Source organism: Patella vulgata, chromosome 5 (assembly GCF_932274485.2).
Source record: "Patella vulgata chromosome 5, xgPatVulg1.2, whole genome shotgun sequence".
NCBI classification, from domain to species: domain Eukaryota; kingdom Metazoa; phylum Mollusca; class Gastropoda; family Patellidae; genus Patella; species Patella vulgata.
In genome coordinates, this window is record NC_065883.2 from 12,821,134 (window position 1) to 12,841,048 (window position 19,915).

General features: G+C 34.7%; 1 protein-coding gene across 2 annotated transcripts in view; it reads left to right on the top strand.

Moving 5' to 3' along the window:
• LOC126822216 (protein TANC2) overlaps nucleotides 1-19,915 on the top strand; it is a 246,533-nt gene that overhangs the window by 68,218 nt on the left and 158,400 nt on the right. Inside the window, exon 1 of one of the 2 annotated variants that reach the window (XM_056101389.1) lies at nucleotides 9,971-9,988. The exons of the other annotated variant lie outside the window; for it this stretch is intronic. The gene's annotated coding sequence lies outside the window, so the exon portion shown is untranslated. Of the gene's footprint in view, nucleotides 1-9,970; nucleotides 9,989-19,915 lie in introns of those variants that run through there. 2 annotated transcript variants of the gene reach the window in all.

Genomic DNA, 19,915 nt, shown 5'->3' on the forward strand with positions numbered 1-19,915 from the left:
ACTTCGCCATCTGTGGTCTCTGGATCCGCCCTTGTATATTTGTAATCATTGGTTCGATTAATATACATAAGTATTATACATTTCAAACTTTCTATCCCTATTCAAATCTCCAGCATGTAAAAAGGTGTTAACTATTTGAAAGGTCTGATCACAATCTTACAAAAATACCACACGACTAGATAATTTATTAATACACTGTCTTGTGGTTGCATAAGGTCTATAATAATCACATTAAAATACTACCCGGTCTTAGCTTTAGATGGTTTAAAAGCATTCATAGAAAAAGAACACATAACTTGTTGAAAGCTTTCAAGTGAATTATTTCTTAAGTTAATAAGTGTTGAAAAGGTTTGTATGTTCTTTCACGCCTCTGTGCATGCCATTTGTTGACATGAATAATAAGTATTTTGTTGTATATAATAAGAGACATGGAGCAGGTTAAATATGTACCTGTTCAGGTAATTTGTTGAAAATGAAAATGTCAACTACAAATATTTGAAATGCTTGAAATATTTTAACCCGCACAAGATTTTAAGATACAATTACATGTAAGATTATATGTTTTATAAAAAAATGACATGCAGGTAAGTATGGTAAGCGTTTTAATGATTTTCAGCAAATACATACACATACTTGACAAATTTTTCTATTCAAATTTATACAAATGTTTTCTTTATAATTTTTACCTGAAGACATCAATATACACTCAAAAAGTTCAAAGGAGGGTAGTACCACCCTACCATTTGACTGGACTATGTGTTTGGTCTGGTTTTTTTTTTTGTTTTTCTTTTTCTTATATGTATATTGTTACACATTGTTATTGCGAAATGCGTTAAATTTGTTAAATCACTTTTGTAAATACCTTCATCCAACCTAATAATTTCATTGTGATATCACTTCAGTGGAAGGGACCTTATATATACAACTGATATAGAAGAATGCCATTTGGACTGATGAATGTACAGATAGCTTTCAATGGTTCATATACTCATAAAGATATCCCCCCAATGAATCAGACTTAGGTAGAATAAAACAGGAGTTTATTACATGACATTTCATTTGATAATTGGCCATACGACCTAAACAGTTATGTATTCAACTGCTTGTTTTCTATCAAAGTTTGTTGTACTTGAGGGGGTTGGGTGGCCGAATGGTTAAATGTGTACATGTTTCCTCCCACTGCTAAAGACCACTACGCGGCAAGGGAATTATTGAAATAAAATTGAACCATATGTTAGTCCCGAGATGTGTGCCAAGTGGACATTAAACTCTCTCTCTCTCTCTCTCTCTCTCTCTGTTCAGTGGGGACTACCTACACCATCTCCATATTTATATCTTCTCTCTGTCTGCATCTTTTTATGATCCAGCACAGATATAATTGGTTTATCATGTATTAATTAACTCTATTAACTTATGCTCATACATCAGTATACTAATAATATATTATGACTGCATAAAATTGAAACTTAATTAAAAGTAATAAAACATGAAAATTGGCCATCTAATGTTGTCTATGTAATTAGTACCTAATGATGAACATGACTCTGATTGCACTTTTACTTGCATACAGATACAAGAGTCTTTAGTACAAAAAAACATGCATGTTTCAGAAATAATTATTTTGAGACGCTCTAATTAATGACAGAAAATAATTTGAGCTGAAATTGTTGTAAACATAAACCAAATTGGGTTTTTTATACGCCCACAATTTTTATCCAATTTAAAAAAAAAGTTTCAATATCACTGTTACACCCGTATAATCGTTGAGATCGAATTTCGGACCGAAACTGCCTGACAAAATGGCTGTTACTTGTACGCAAATAGTGTAAAAGTATGTAATACCAAGGTTGTGGACCCTCTAGAAGTCACAGTTTTTATCTGATCTTGATGAAACTTAAAATATATGTTTATATCCTAAAGATCTCGGTTCCTTTCAATAAACATATATCTGACCGTAACTTCCTGGATTATGTGGGCGTTACCGTTCTAATTGTTATTATGTAAAAATGATGTATTAATATATGCCCATGTTAGATCTAATAGAATTTAGTGTGGGAATGGTCTGAAAATGAATATAAACAGTGAGCATTCTTTAAATTATAATTCATCATACAGTTCATCATTGGATACTTATGGCCTGCCCCCGGATCAATTCACTTGAAAGGATATGTATGTTTGTTGTTGTTATTTCTATATATTGTGTCTTGTCCGTAGATTTGTCTTGTGTAATTGTATGTGTGTGGTGCAGTCCTCCTGTACTTATTATTACATAATCAATATTAATCATGCAGTTCAACACTGAATTACAAAGTAGATAGTTCTTTGTGTGCAGTGTGCAAGGGGGTTGGGTAGCCGAATGGTTAGTGCGTGCGCGTTGTATCATAAGGTCATTGGGTTAACTGCTCGTTTGTATGCGACAAGGAATAGGGTCACCTGTCCAAACCTCGTGGGTTTTCTTCGGGTCCTCCGGTTTCTCCCACTGCTAAAGACTCCTACATGTATGTGAATTATTGAAATAAAATTGAACTGTATGTCAGTCCCAAAATGACCTAGTTTGTGTCTAGTGGACGTTAAACCCCATCTCTCTCTCTCTCTCTCTCTCTTTCTGTGCAGAATGGGCTTGTTTCTATCATTTTCTGTGGAATTATATTTAATATTGTACAGATGTAGTATATTTATATCCTACTGGAGTCTATCATCAGTCTATTGTTATAATAACCGAAAGGTTATCAACATCTACTCTAACATAAACACTATTTTATTATTATAATGGCAAATGTCATATTTTTATTAGGGAAGACTCATACTGCTTCTCCTATATAATATTTTTTATTTGTGAGACTCATACTGCTTTTAGTATTTATAATATTTATTTACATTCATATTATTTAGAATGTTTGAGAGGTTAATATTCTTGTCTACCTGTGGCTTCTGAAATACTAGTCTTAACTATCGATCCACTTTGATACATGTATAGCAAGTATTGTGCGTGAAACAGTGTATGCTTTTGTACCAGATTTGTACTGCTTAGTCTAGTATTTTTCATTTACATGAATATTATTATATATTACTTACAGTGTTCTTGTGTTATGTGTGTAAATATGATTTGTGTCCACGGGTTTGTCTTTTGGGTTTCTGTCTGGTCGTTATGATTAGCACAGTTCTCTTGCACTGACTATTAGAGGTTTTATAATGAGCTTTTTATTTAATCCAATACCAATAAACATAAACACTTTATGTCCTCATGAAGTTGCTGCAACTGTTGAAATTTAGACAGCTATAAGTAGTGATTTGCATTGTGCACAAGTATGCTTACTGTTTCTTGAACACTTGGTACCACTCATGTATTTGGAAAGTTCAAGCATTTCTCTGTATGTGCTTTGGATCTTAATGGCTGTTATAGATTAAAGTGGTGTGGTTTTGATTCCAGACTGGTTCATAAGGAGTAGAGTACCCTGTCTAACCTTCTGGGCTTCCTCCACTGCCAAACTCTCTCTCTCTCTCTCTCTCTCTCCCTTTCTCTGGGGGTGGATGGCCGAATGTTTAGCATGTGCACACTGTATCATGGAAGTCTGTCATTGAGTCAACTGGCATGGTTTCGATTCCCTATTTGTATGTGACAAGGATTAGGGTCGCCTGTCCAACCTCGTGGGTTTTCACTGGGTTATCCGGTTTCCTCCCACTGCTAAAGACCCCTATGCGCAAGCGAATTGTTGAAATAAAATTGAACCATGTGTTAATACCGAAATGACCTAGTTTGTGTCGAGTGGATGTTAACACCCCCCTCTCTCTCTCTCTCTCTCTCTCTCTCTCTCTCTCTCTCCAGTAATGCACATGATAACCTTTTATAACTTGTTGACCTTTAAGTATAATGTGTGTATATGCTGTATGTAACAAGTTGTAAAATACATCACAGTCAGTTATCATCATGTTTATTATGATAGTTAAACTGACATATGGCTTGTCAATTACATCACATTATATCCTGTAAACTTGCTTCTATCAGTTAACCATTACTGGTCTAATAGTCGAGAGTGTTGAAGTATTGGGGGTAGGATGAGGTGTTAATATGTAATATTAGCGTTACTAATTATAATATGATGATAAAACCATTACCATCTCTATATATCTGCTGGGTATTATGATTTCTTAATAGATTGAGAGAGAGAGAGAGAGAAATGGGGTTTAACATCCACTTGACACAGACTTGGTCATTTCGGAACTAACATATGGTTTTAATTTTATTTCAATCATTCGCTTTAGCAGTGGGAGGAAACCGGAGGACCCGGAGAAAACCCACGAGGTTAGACAGGCGACCCTACTCCTTGTATCGTACAACCGGGGATTCGAAACCACGCCAGTTGACTCAATGACAGACCTTATGATACAGCGCCCGCATGCCAACCATTCAGCCATCCAACCCCCCCTTAATAGATTGAAGGTTATAACCTTAATCTCCAGTGTTAACCCAGTAGATGAATTTGTAATATTGTATAAGACATAAGCATGCCTTGCCTTGTGCATGACACTTTTCACTGCCTAGCTCACATCCACTGCTTTAAGTTTTCAGAAAATTTGGAACCTTATAATGTTAATATACATACTGAATTATACCCATTTGTAATGTTGTACATGTATACAAAGTTGTAAAAATAAACATAGTCTGCCTCATGTATGACACCCATTGTTTAGCTAATTCTCCATAAGATTTCTTAAAGTTTGATGTATTTATAAACCCAGTCGATGAATTGATAATGTTGTGTCAGAGCAATAAATTGCACATATGCGCTGAGCTAGCTAACGCTGGCAATTTATGCTGATCCATTCAGATGACAAAGATAAGCCAGTTTACGAGAAAAAAAAAGCTGTCTCGAAGACAGATAGCAGGCTGGAATATTTAAGCTTGTTTAGTTGCTCCACCTTGGCCTTGAAACAATAAAATTAAATAACTTAATCTTAATGTAAAAACTAAAGCTGTCCATCAGAGGTCTTTTTTCTTGCTTCAAATGTTATATAAACTATTTAGACATTTATTCACATGACAAGCCTATAATCAACTCTCTAATCTAGACATAGTTTTGATTGTCAAGTACCATTGCTACGTTAATAAACAATCTATACTACATCTTGAAACACTGATAACTTCGATCAGAATCATGTAATTTGAATGCAATTTTCAATATATTATTAATTTATTTATTATTATTTTTTTTAACTATTATAGCAAGAACGGTCGGCTCTTTATATATCTAAATCTTACATAATGCATTGATATTGTTTTTTAAACCAGTTTAGCATTTGAATGGTGTAAGAAGTACATGTGGGAGAAAGAGGAATGGGGTTTAACGTCCACTCGACACAAACTAGGTCATTTCGGGACTAACATATGGTTTAATTTTATTTACATAATTCGCTTGTGCGTAGGGGTCTTTAGCAGTATGAAGAAACCGGAGGACCTGGAGAAAACCCACGAGGTTGGACAGGCAGTACATGTAGGCATTCACTCTCCCCAACCTAGCTCCATATCCAATACAAAGGTTGAAAGTCATTACCTTGACATGTCAAAAGAATTAAACCATGCAGAATGATTTATAATTTTTATATAATGGATATATAACAGTAATAAAACATTTTAATAGGTTTTTAATGAGCATATTGATTATAGAATTAATAAAATGTGTTTCAAGCATGTAGTGGCATGTCTTTGATGTCTTAACTACTGTAATTTGTAAATAACTCAAAATCTGAAGACACCCATAAATCTGAAAACCCGAAGAAGCTGTTCAGTAGTGCTCATATCCGGAAAAATCTTAGACATTGATGCATTAAAAGCAAACATCACCTAAACTCACTATTTGAACAAAAAGTCTTTGCAATACGCACGATAAATATATTGTGATTTATGTTTTTTGTGTGCTGTTCGATACTATGCCAGAGGAATGACGAAACAATGGATTTTTATAATTTTAATGAATCTTCACATCTTGTACAATTAATGATATAAACAAACTATGTCAATCAAAACAACGATGTAAGGCAAACAGTCATTCCCTCCCCTCCCCCCCCCCCCCCCGAACTCTCCATGACCTTTAGCGGACACTAAAGGAACTAAAAGCTATTAAGAGTTACCTCAAATTACCTGCTTTGAATAATATATAATTACTATATATCTATCTCATTTCGAACATGTGCAATTTAAAAAATTTGGATGATACTAAAAATATGTGATAAATTAACAGACAGGCAAAATTCTAAAGTGAAAGCGATTCAAAAATGATCTCCTCTGTCATAAAATAAAAATTTAAGAAATATGTAAGAGAAAACAAGTCTATGAATAGCACCTATTGGAATTTCGATCAATCCAATTAAATTTCACTACTTGTCATATGTAGAACTGTGTCTTGTAATTAATATTAACTAAAAGCTGTTCAATAGATTTTGATGTTGTCAACCATTTACCATTAACTAAATGATGTGGAATTTTACATGCCATGGCATCAAAGAGTTCTGATAGATGTGGGAGCCACAGTAGGATGTTAGCTTGCTAACCTGGAAGTCCTGTGTTCGATCCCTGCATTGACCGAGAAAGTTCATCCAGATTTCAGACGTGGTTCCCCCTTGTCAGTGGTGCAGAACGGAGGGCCTTGCAGACAATGTATAGTCGATTAGATTGGACAGAAACCTAGGTCCTGTGTATACATTGGCATGCATGTAAAAGATCACTTGGCGATTGGAAGGCGATATAAGAGTAGGCCATAGTGGCGCTGCTCGGGCAAAATTTCCCTCATAGTACACTGTATGGCGTATGCCTGTCTTCATTAGCCCAGTCGGTGCAGAACAGTAGGACGTTAAACCCCATTTCATTTCATTTCTTTTTCAATAGTATTCTTGGTAATGTCGATATAGATTGTCACTTTAAGAAATTATAGATTGCATACGTAAAAGAACATTTGACAGTTGGAATTTGAAACAAGAGTAGGCCATAGCGTCACTATCCCTGCAGAATTCCCTTATAGCACACTGCATGGTATATGCCTGTCTTCATTTGCCCTGTAGGAGCAGAATAGTAGGACGTTAAACCACATTTCATTTCATTTCAAAACTGATAAATGTACCGTGAGTTTAGGTGTTAAGGTTATGGTTGTATAAATATTGATCGATAAAGATGTCTGATTGGGAAAAATTGTAAAACTGACAAACTGTAAGAATGTGACAATAGTTTGTCAATATCTATAACCTCATCCCAATAAAATGATTTTAGTTTTCTGGTCAGAAACAATATATTCAGTAATAGTCTAGTAAATATTTATATTATTTGATTTGATTTTTATAACTATGTAACTATAAGAGTGGTTATAACACATAGTGGGAGCCATGGTGGCTAAGTGAGTAAGACTTTGCTCCTGGTGGTGCAGGACAGCTGTCTAGTAATTTGGATTGGAAGTAAAACAAATTCTGTGTACACATTGATGTGCACGTAAAAGAACCATTGATAGTTGGAATTCGAAATGAAAGTAGGCTGTAATGCCGCCGTCTGGGCAAAATTCACCTCATAGCGCACTGTATGGCATATGCCCATCTTCATTAGCCCAGTCAGAGCTTTATAACCATAGCATGTTCCCCAATCCAATTTCAGATATCTGCTGAATACAATAAAAAAAATATAACTATATATATGTAATTATTATGTGTAACGTCTGTAATGTTAATAAATTTACCTGTGCAATGTGTGTTCTAGGTGTTTATAGTAGACTTTAAAGTGTTTAATTAAACCCAGGTTATAGAATTTGAAAAGTCATTGATCTTGACTCAAGTGTTAATATGCACCGCATTTACGTGTAATAAAATATTTATGAGAAAGTAATATTGTAATGTAAATTGTTTATTATGTGATTACTTGAAGCATGCAAACAATTGACCAGCGTAGCAATGGTTGATGAGATAATCATCAAAAGTTGCTGATCACGATCATACATTTTCCTGACCCGTTATTTTTAACGTCTTAATTGACGCTAAAATTGATTAATTTATAAAAATTAAAAAACCAAACAAAAAATGTCAATGTTACATAATCTCTGAGCTTGGAAACAATCTGATTTAAAAGATGCCAATTGGTAGTGCTGGCATGCTTATATCATCTGAATGTTCCGAAATCAACATGTCTTTGTAAATACTGAACAAACTTTAATAATCATTTTTGGACTGATATTGCTTTTAGAAAGGCATTAAAACCCACCAAATGTTTATCAATGGCTTTAAGCAGTAAAATCCAAAAATTTACAATAGCTAAACTGGGACTTGATATAATGAACCCTGAATACAATTGATGATGAGTCAATGCTTTTAGTCAAGTGACAATGATACAGGAGATAAGTACTATCAGTATCCTTTTAAAAATGTGGAGTAAATTCCACAGCTGTTCATTTCAGTTTATTGTTTGTTGTTCTAACTCTACTTATAACCAGTAATAAGACAAAAGAAAAATGACTTTGAAATGTCTAGACTTCAAGGATCCCATTGGTAATAAGCCAGTGTGCATTGTGTTAAGTAGGTGAACTGCCCCAGTGTACATTGTGTTAGGCGAGGGTTCCGGTGGAAATGAACCAGTGTACATAGTGTTAAGTAGGTGAAGGGCCCGAGTAGTAATAAACCAGTGTACATTGTGTTAAGTAGGAGAAGGGCCCCATTGGTAATAAACCAGTGTGCATTGTGTTAAGTAGGCGAAGGGCCCCATTGGAAATGAATCAGTGTACATTGTGTTAAGTTGGTGAAGGGCCCCATTAGAAATAACCCAGTATACATTGTGTTAAGGAGAAGGGCCCCATTGGTAATAAACCCAGTATACATTGTGTAATTTTTGCTGGTTTTCATGGGTAATTTTTAAGAGTAGATAATTTATGATTTTTTTTTCCAAAATGCCATTGTTATGAATGTATTTGTTTCTTAGAGAATAAATGAATATTAAAGGCATGATATTCCATACTAAAAGGCATATATTGACCTACACCATGGGTAGATTTACTTAAAAGGCATATTCAATCCAATTCAGAATGCATGCAAAATGAAAAATTAATTTTGTAATATATGGACATGACATATAGTATCATGTGTTCTAGAAATAGTAAGCATACTCTGCCTTATGCACAGGTACTAGAATGTCTTTTTGATGTCAAAATAGATTGTATTTTTAAGGAATTATAGATTACCTACCCATAAATGTCTTAGCCGTTTGGATGGGACAAAAAAATATAAGATACAGCTTACACGTTGGGGTGTATGTAAAAGATCCCTTTGAAGTTTTGAATTTGATATGAGAGTAGGCCGTGAGCTGCTGTCTGGACAAAATGTTCCTCATAGCAACCTGTATGGCATATGCCCGTCTTCATTAGCTCAGTCGGAGCAGAACAGTAGGACGTTAAACCCCATTTGATTTCATTTTGTGGTTTATTCTTTATACAGTTTCTGTTGAATTTCCTTTATTCAATAGTATTCTTGGTAATGTCGATATAGATTGTCACTTTAAGAAATTATTATAGATTACTCTTATTGATAAACGATACTTAACTCTATTAGATTACTCAACAACATATCCTTCTTATCTATCTGTTTACAATCTTCAACACGAATATTTTGTAATATAATTATGACGAGATATACACGAGGTGGAAGTTTTAGAAAGGGAAATTATGTAACAATGTTTCAGGGAGGCTGGTAGTCGTTATTAAATAACGCGAGTTAGCACCTGGGTTTCGAGAGGATACCTAAACTAACCAAAAACATATGGTTAAACATTCAGTGACTTCCTGTTAACAAGGCTTTCAGTGTTGGTGAGCATGTTTCCACCAATTTAAAGGATTATTATTGAAGATACGTGGATATTAACTGCAGGTTTATGACCATTTTGATTGTGTTAAAATGAGCCACGGACACACACAAAGTAAAGAACGTAGGTTTTTTAGTATTTGGAAAAGAAGAATACGTACTAAAGGTAGGATCATTAGTCTTTATCTTATCATTTCATTAACATGCTTATAAACAAAACTTCCATTTTCATTTTTAAATGAAACTACGATATACAAGCACAACTTGACAGAAATATAACAAAACCTCTCCATGGGAAAATGAATTGAAATGAAATGAGTTTTGACGTCCTTCTTTTCTGCACAAATGACCTGGCTAATGAAAACAAGCGTATGCCAAGCAGTTTGCAGTGAGTGGAAATTTTACCCAGACAACAGTGTTTTTGCCCTCCCTTCAGTGAATTCCAACTGGGGCGAAGAGGGGATGATGATAGCTGACACATGCACGTTGCATCATAAAGTCTGTCATTGAGACAAGCAGCTTAATTTCGATTCCCCGCGCATACATAATGAGTAGGGTCGCCTGTCCAACCTCGTAGGTTTTCTCTGGTTTCCTCCCACTGCTAAAAGCCCCTACATGCTTGTGAATTATGAAATAAAATTGAACCGTACATTAGTCCCAAAATGATCTAATTTGTGTCTAGTGGACATAAAATCCCATTTCTCTCTCTCTCTACTAACCAAACATTCAAATGAATCAACAGTCATATACACTAACTTTCAAAGGACATTGTCAGATATTAAAGCTGTGTTTAAACAAAGTTATTTACCATGGAGATAGAAGCATGAATCAGTCCTCCAAATTTAGCCATTGAAAGAAACATAGTGTAATTTTTATTCAAAGCTCATACCCTAAGAGGATGTGGTTAATTAAGATGACATTCTGTGTTGCATGTATGCATTTGACCTCTTTATTATCCAGACAATGTTTATTTTCAAACCTGACTGGCATGTAATTTGTGTAAAGCTAAGACCAATTAAATATTTTACATTTTGAAAGAGAAAATATGTTGAACCAAATTTATAGGACAAGGAGATAAATGTCTAAGCATTATTTTTATTCATTGTAAAATATATCATGGTCACTAAATTCGCGGGTGTCATACATCATACATTGTGCTATAAGGGAAATTTTACATAGAAGGCAATTAAATTCCCTCTGTCAAAGATTTCTTTTACATGCACACCAGTATACTTATGGAACCTCGTTTTTACCGTACCCTTTTAATATAATAAAGTTTCAGCCATGTAACTTATGACCTAATTTTTGGCCCCTTGAGGGGTACTTTTTGGTGCTGCTGTGGCTATATGCCCCGGCAATGCCCTATCTGACCATTTGATTTTTACTCGTATAGACACCCATTACAAATTTGGGTGGTCAAACCTTTTGTAACTGATGACCATATTATTTTGTCATTAGCTCCAGGACTGTATAATTTCAATAAAGCCATTATATTATATTCCTTTATTATAAGGATAAGAAAACTATCACGAATGTAAAATTTGTCTTTGGAACATTGGTTTGTTTACTGTCTGACAAGAAACCTTCAGGTTTATTTGGAGAGTTCATGGTGTGCTAATAAATTTGTCACAGGTTACTTTAATTTGGTCTGGTACATCAGTGTTAGTGTCACGGGCACGAGTGGTCTTGACAGGAAATAAAACAAACTTTGTTATTTTATTCAGCAGTAAGTCAGAACTATGTGATAGTCTGATGCTAGACATGTCTATTATCCTTTAAGAAAAAAGCTAGCCCTGCCATGAGTGTTTGTTTCTCCAGGGGCAAGATCGCTGAACGAAGCAGTTCAGTTAACCATGGTCAAACAGCAACTGGCGTGAGCCAAGAGTAAAGTTCAGAATCAGTTTTTTGGACTATTCTCATTAGTCACAGCATGTCATATCTCAGGATATTATTTTCAGTAGTGTCTAGTCTCAGCACACTGTTCTCATCAGTAACTAGTCTCAGAACACTGTTCTCATTAATGGCTGATCTCGGCAAACTATTTTCATTAGTGACTAGTCTCAGCATATTATTTTCATTGGTGACTAGTCTCAGCAAACTGTTCATATTATTGACTAGTCTCAGCACACTGTTCTCATTAGTGACTAATCTCAGCACACAGTTCTCATTAGTGACTAATCTCAGCACACTGTTCTCATTAGTGACTAGTCTCAGTGCACTGTTGTCATTAGTGACTAGTCTCAGCACACTGTTGTCATTAGTGACTAGTCTCAGCACACTGTTGTCATTAGCGACTAGTCTCAGCACACTGTTGTCATTAGCGACTAGTCTCAGCAAACTGTTCTGATTAGTGACTAGTCTCAGCACACTATTGCTTTTAGTGACCTGTCTCAGCACACTATTGTTTTAGTGACTAGTCTCAGCACACTGTTGTCATTAGTGACTAGTCTCAGCACACTGTTGTCATTAGTGACTAGTCTCAGCACACTATTCTCATTGGGGGGGTTGGATGGCTGAATGGTTAGCGTGCGCGCGCTATATCATAAAGCCTGTCATTGAGTCGACTGGCGTGGTTTCGAATCCCCGGTTGTACGTGGCAAGGAGTAGGGTCGCCTGTCCAACCTCGTGGGTTTTCTCCGGGTCCTCCGGTTTCCTCCCACTGGTAAAGACCCCTACGCGCAAGCGAATTATTGAAATAAAATTAAACCATATGTTAGTCCCGAAATGACCTAGTTTGTGTCGAGTGGACGTTAAACTCCATTTTTCTCTCTCTCTCACTATTCTCATTAGTGACTAGTCTCAGCACACTGTTCTTGTTAGTGACTAGTCTCAGCACACCATTCTCATTAGTGACTAGTCTCAGCAAATCTCATTGTTAACATCAGCGCAATGTTATTGTTAATAACTAGTCTCCGCAAGATGTTCATCAGTTTCATATACACACTTGTTACTTCAAATTTTTGTGTAATGATTTTAAATTTGAATTAACATTCCATTTCTCTGATATGCACCATCCTTTTTAGACCCAGACTGCTGATTTAAAGGAAATAAGTGACATTTAGATCAAGATGTAGAATCTAATAAAATACTAACTATTGATTTAACCCTTCATGATGGCATTCAATTAACTTAAAAGATCTTATAGACTTTAAACACTAGAAACAAGTTGCATGATAGCATCCATTATTTAAAAGGATTTGAAAGTGATCTTTATACTGGCGCCATCAATTGTTGTTCTAGAAGTTTTGTTCCTGGTATTTAGTTGCATCTGGTTTTAAATGATGAGGGATCATTTACATAATTGTATGAAAACATCTTCCATAAACTGAGCTATCCTATCTATTATAAGTATTTCAAGAAAGATGGATGGATAGAAAAGAATTATATAATCTTCTCAACACAGCTATACCATTTTGATTATTGAGCTGATTCCAAGGGCCTATAGAACAGAGAGATGAGGTTGGTGGCTGTAATCATTGTTGTCAATTGTAAAATGGGTGTGTCGTGCTCCCATGAGTATAGGATACAGAAAGATGCGCATATTGAATCGCAAGCCTCTGAATAGATTTTTTATGATTTTTTTTTTTTTTTTTTTTTTTTTTGTCGCTTCAGTAACTAACCTGTCACTCATAATTAAACACCCTTAAATTGTTTTGGTCTTTATTTTCATCCACATCAATATAGTAATATAAAACAGTTTTATTTCTTTCACATTGGCAGGACTAAAAATATCAAATATTCATTTATCCTGTTTTTATCTTGGTAAATATTGACCTGGTTACAAATCGCATCGTAGCACCTGAATCGCAATACGTATCTTATCGTGACTGCAGTGACAATACCCAGCACTACTGAATTGATAGAATGCAGTAGAAACCCTTGAGATTAGACTAAGCCTTGTCAGTTGAAAGATGGAGAGGAGGCTTAGGGGGTATTATCAATGCAAGTGTTATGGTTTTTGTCTAAAATAGGTACTGTCAAGTAAGAGTCACCTGTCTAACCTTGTGGGCTTTCTCTGGGTTCCTCTCACGACTAAATACAACAGATTTATTGAAGTAAAGATAAGCTATATATGTTAGTCCAAAAATGTCCAAGCTTGTTTTTAGTGGCCATTAATCCCATTTCTCTTGCTCCTATCTTGATGGTGAAATGGACTTCAGGATCGAAACAACCACTTTAAACCTATTAAACTCACCCCCATTTCTAGTTAGTTTTTTTACCTTTTTAAGCGAACACCAAGTACTAAATTTTATGGCTATTGAAGATAGTTGGATAATTTCAGCTGCTTTGATACACGTTATGTCTGATATTATTTTCTTTTAGTGACATTGATATTATGAGTAAGTAGGCGAACTATTTAATAAAACCTATACATATATCAGAGAGTTTTATATGTCCTTAGATCTTTTACTTCCAACAGGATCAAGTTATAGAATAATTTCTCACAAAAAGAAAAAAATGTTATTTGGCAAACTGAACAAAAAATAACTGATCCAGAAAATGACTTAACCTAACTGCCCTTAATTGATAGCCTGTGTCTTTTATTATGATGTGTTTTGATTTATAAAAAGCACTGAATTGAAGTAGATCATAAAAATAGTTCATGTATTTTAGTATTATTCAATTAGCCTATATTTTAAACCTTTAACTATAAATAATTAAGTCTGGAATAACTTGAAGACTAAAGGGAGATAACTCTGTATGGATTATATGTAAAATGATCTGAAATCTTTACTCGGTTTATTTGATGGTTCTGTTATCCTTTTAACAAAACATTATTCTTTTCCCTAACTTTATTGAAATATTAGAGGAATATTAAAAATTTCATTTGAAAGACCAATTAAAATATACAAACCTGATTTAATTTCTGAACTTTACAGACATGTGATGAATGTTAAACAAATGCAGAGATAATTTTACATGTACCTGACATATTTAATATTGTATGTGCTTTGCATTTAAATTATCCAAAAATTTTGCCAGAGACATGCTGAATTAAATTTAATGTGGGAGCTCCAGTTTGCTCCCACTGCTAAAGGTTAATATGTGCAAGCGAATTTATTGTAACAAAGTTGTAACATAATGCTCTTGTTCCGAAATGACCTAGCTTGTCCCGAATGGATGTTAAACCCCATTTCTCTCTCTCTCCCTGAATGGGGGTTGGGTGGCCGAATGGTTAGCACGTGCGTGCTGTATCATACGGCCTGTCATTGAGTCAACTGGCGTGGTTTCGAATCCCCGGTTGTACGTGAAAAGGAGTAGGGTCGCTTGTCCAACCTCGTGGGTTTTCTCCGGGTCCTCCGGTTACCTCCCACTGCTTAAGACCCCTACGCGCAACGAATTAATGAAATAAAATTAAACCATATGTTAGTCCCAAAATGACCTAGTTTGTGTCGAGTGGACATTAAACTCCATTTCTCGCTCTCTCTCTCTCTCTCTCTCTCTCTCCCTGAATTAAAGTAGGATTCTGTCAGTGACAGTTTTTTATTTCCATTTCTGATATTAAATCGGGGGGGGGTTGGATAACCAAATGGTTAGCATGTGCGCGCTCTATCACAAGGCCTGTCATAGAGTCAACTGGCGGGGTTTCAAATTCTGATTGTACGTGACAAGAGGTAGGGTTGCCTGTCCAACCTTGTGGGTTTTCTCCTGGTCCTCTGGTTTCCTCCCACTGCTAAAGACCCCTACGTGCATGTTAGTTCCGAAATGACCTAGTATGTGTTGAGTGGACCTTAAACCCCATCTCTCTCTCTCTCTATCACTCTCTCTCTCTCTCTCTGACTCTCTGATATTAAATCTTTTTTTTTTTGAATAATAATAGATGTGTTATACAGATGATAAACCACATGGTTAACCACAATCTAGCTAGATATAATGTATGTAATAAAACATAATATATAAGTAAAATGAGCAGGTGTTTGTTTAGCCTAGTTGACAAGTAGATGATATGTATCTATATTTTATATGTAGATAATTATACCCATGTGATATATGGGTAAATAAACTTATATCCAGGACTCTTGTTGCTTATACTCTTTATCCTGTGATCTAATGATATATCACTTACACTACTTATTCAATGATATTTTGACCTAATGACCTAAAGTGTTGAAATATTTAGTCCTAAAAGTTTTCATAAAGTATGATATATTTCTGATACTCATATTAATTATAGTTTTTATTCAGGAGTATTATGGAGGTTTGGATAGCCCAGTGGTCTAAAGTGTTGCACCAATGGAACATTACTTACCCTCATTATTTAGAGCTATTTTTGTTCTAATGGTCTAAAGTGTTGCACTATCAATAATAAATTTATGATGCTCTTATTATTTATAGTCTAAAGTGTTTCTCTATTAGTTATGCTCTGTACTCAGTGGTATTTTGGTATAATGACCTAAACTGTTGCACTACTAAAGTAGGTTTATATAAATGTTACATGATATAAAATGTTTTATATCCAGTGTTTTATTTGGCATGGATTATATTCTTAATCTGTCAAAATGTAACTGACACGGAGCATGTCACTAAAACAAGTTCCAACTGAAAGCATCAAAAATAAATATGTTGGTTGTTATTAAAGATCATTCTTTCTACAAAACATAACTTAATTATTGAAGCAGTTACTGCTGCAACGCCTAAAATAATAAATAGCAGAAATAAATATTCTACAAGGAAAAAAAAACCTGATGAGTATATTTTGCATAAGACATATATACGCTATAAATGTTTTCAGTTTGGTTAAAATCAGATAAGCAAACAACTGAAAAAGTATCCAGAATTTGTTTAAATTAGAAGGAAATTAATCAATAATATGGAGAACTATTTTATTGAATTTTCTTCTATTATTTCCAAGAATTACAACAAATTGATGGCTTACTAGAAGAGGAGGACAAAATAGCAATGTCTTGCCCAATTGCGGAGGAATCTTTGAATGTCTCCGAGGATAAGAGGAAAACCAAATGTCAAATGGATGGAATCTTGAAATTTAAGATTGAGTCTGACAACCTACTGAACATTTAGATTTCTTTATGATGGGGAAGCTTCAAAGAAAGGATCGCCCACTTCAAACATCGACAATAGCGATTGACTAATAAGTCGTAGGTGTAAGCTTCGTTCTTTCTATCAATCGATAGGGACCAAAAAATAGGGTTGATATTTCTTAAAAACATCGACTAATGTAATCATGGTGTATTCATCCAATCGTAATGTTGATTTAATTGAATTTCTATTTCGTTATCTGAAATATGCAATTTGGCAAGAATCCAACATTGAATATTTAAATGGTGGGAAGTATGCAGATAAAAACATGTGTCAATTAAAATATATGAATGGAAAAGTTTTATTTAAAGTTATATTCCCTCTATGGGTATGGTCCTAAATATACAACCAGAAAATATATATTTGTCACCAAAATCATATCTTTCGAGATGTTCTTCAAGGGAAACTTCTGGCATACTGCAGGGGAAACTTTATTAACATACTCAAGGGGAAGCTTTTGATACACTGCAGGGGAAACTTTTGACATATGGCAGGGCGAAACTATTTTAAGATACTTCAGAGGAAACTTGTTTGATGCAGCACCATTATGCTGTAGAATTATAATGGCAATGAATGAATGAGTGCTAGCATTCCCTAGTAATATTTAAGATATTAACAAAACTCTCAGTGGTTTATGCTCTGTAATAATTAATTTGAATTTATTATGGATTAACCTGGAGGATTATTAGGCAATTTATGCGAAAAATTGATTTTTCCTGGTTACTACAATAATGTATGATTGATTTTGAATTTACAAATTTTAAGTCCTCAGAACTGAGTGTGAATGTTTATATTTTAGAAATTAAATTAAATTAAATGTCCTCTGTTTGTACACCAACTAGCCTAATGAAAACCACACAAATATCATACTACAAGTTAGCAATAAGTTTAGAGGGGCAAATAAATGACCCAGTTGTGCTGTAGGGAATCTAACTTTAATTGATATGAATTGATTTATTATCCGCATACTGGTATGTATTAAATGATTAGAATGGCTAGACTCCTACATGTTATTTTAATATAGAAATATTTATATCTCTTCAGTCAGCTGAATCAGTTAAAGTACTGCACCTTTATTTTTATTGAAATAGATAGATAACTGTGTCTATCATTAAGGACTGTTAAAGCCATTGATATATCAATAGTTGAGTGATTTTGAATCACTTGCAAACTACCCATGGTTTCAATTCCCTGGTTGTATGTGACAAGGAGTAGGGTCACCTGTCCTACCTTGTGGGTTTTCTCCTGGTCCTCCGGTTTACTCTCACTGCTAAAGATCCCTATGCAAAAGCGAATTATTTAAATAAAATTGAACCATATGTTACTCCCAAAATGACCTAGTTTGAGTCAAGTGGATGTTACCCCTCTCTCTCTCTCTCTCTCTCTCTCTCTCTCTCTCTCTTCACAAGCGAATTATTTAAATAAAATTGAACCATATGTTAGTCCCAAAATGACCTAGTTTGAGTCAAGTGGATGTTACCTCCTCTTTCTCTCTCTCTCTCCATAAGCATCAAAAGATTGTTGGTAAAATGAAAAGCATCATATTGGAGAAGCCCAATAATTTGGGATCTCAGTAAAAGGTTAGAGATGAGAATCTATCTGTACAATTTATCTTTAATATCAGTTTATTGTTTGCATAGTAAAACCAGAGCCACGGTGTCTCAGTGAGTAAGACATTGGCTTTCTAACCTGGCGGTACCTTGTTCGATCCCTTTGTTGACTGAGAAAGTTTGTCAGGATTTTCCGGCGTGGTTCCCTCTTGTCAGTGGTGCAGGGCGTGGTTCCCTCTTGTCAGTGGTGCAGGACGGAGGACCTGGCAAGAGACAACATATAGTCATTCGGATGGGACGGAAAACCAAGGTCATTGTGTACACATTGGCATGTACGTCAAAGGTCCCATGACAGTTGGAATTCGATATAAGAGTCAGTCGTACTGCCGCTCTCTGCACAAAACTACCCTCATAGCACACTGTATGGTGGCATATGCTCGTTTCCATTAGAACAATCGGTGCAGAACAGTATGATGTTAACCCTTTTCATTCCATTTTATTTCATATACCAACAAAAAAAACATTAGAAGAACCTGTTTGATCTAAAACAATATGTTGCTTGTGTAATTTACAGGAAAAAAAGTAAGTAACATACCCACTCTTCCTGTTAAAGACACAAGACAAAAAGAATAAGTACAATAGATTATTAAACTTAAACCCATGTAAAACATTAAAATTGAAATATTACTAATATAACTTCCTTTTGTGGTTTCTGTCCACCCTGATGTTTCTCTTGTTCTCACTGTCGGCTTCCTGTGCTTACCAGGAAATCTGGTAAATTTGTTTATTTTAACACTCTAGATAATAAACTTGACATACATCATAAATATCTATAAATATTTCTCTTAATATGGTAAATATTTCCATTTGTACCTTTGGTGTGAGAACTGGTGGTTGTTTGAAGTAGATTTATTGTGGGGTTGAACCAGTTATTTGGTAATTTAATACCAACATTGTAATTGTTTTGAAAAATAAATTAGAAATGGTGAAGTAATTTTTATCGCTGGATAAACTAACTTAAAAACAGGGATTAACTGGGGTAGATAAGCTAGCTTAAATTCATAAACTCCAAAGCACTGTTCGGCATAAAAATTAAAAGGTTAATTGCTTTCTTGAAAATGCTTTTCATCACCTTCTGGGGTAAATGGGGAAGTTTAAATTTACATGCTCTCAACAGACTTAGCTTAACTTTTGAACGGATTAACTTAAAATTTCCAGCTTATCTGCCTTCTTGCATGTACTTTTCATCAATGTCTAGGGTAAATTATAGCTGCCTGTATCATATGTGCATTTGTAATTAATTATAACATCTGACCAATGTCAGAATAGTTGATCTGGCTTGGCTAATAGTTTGTATGAACAACATACTTCTGACCAAGATCAAAGAGGGTCTGGTCATTTTAAGCATTCTAATTTTTATTTGGTTAATTCATTAGACATAAATTACATAGAAGTGAGAGACTACCTATCTCTCCTGCTACCTATAAATGTTGGTCAATCAGATA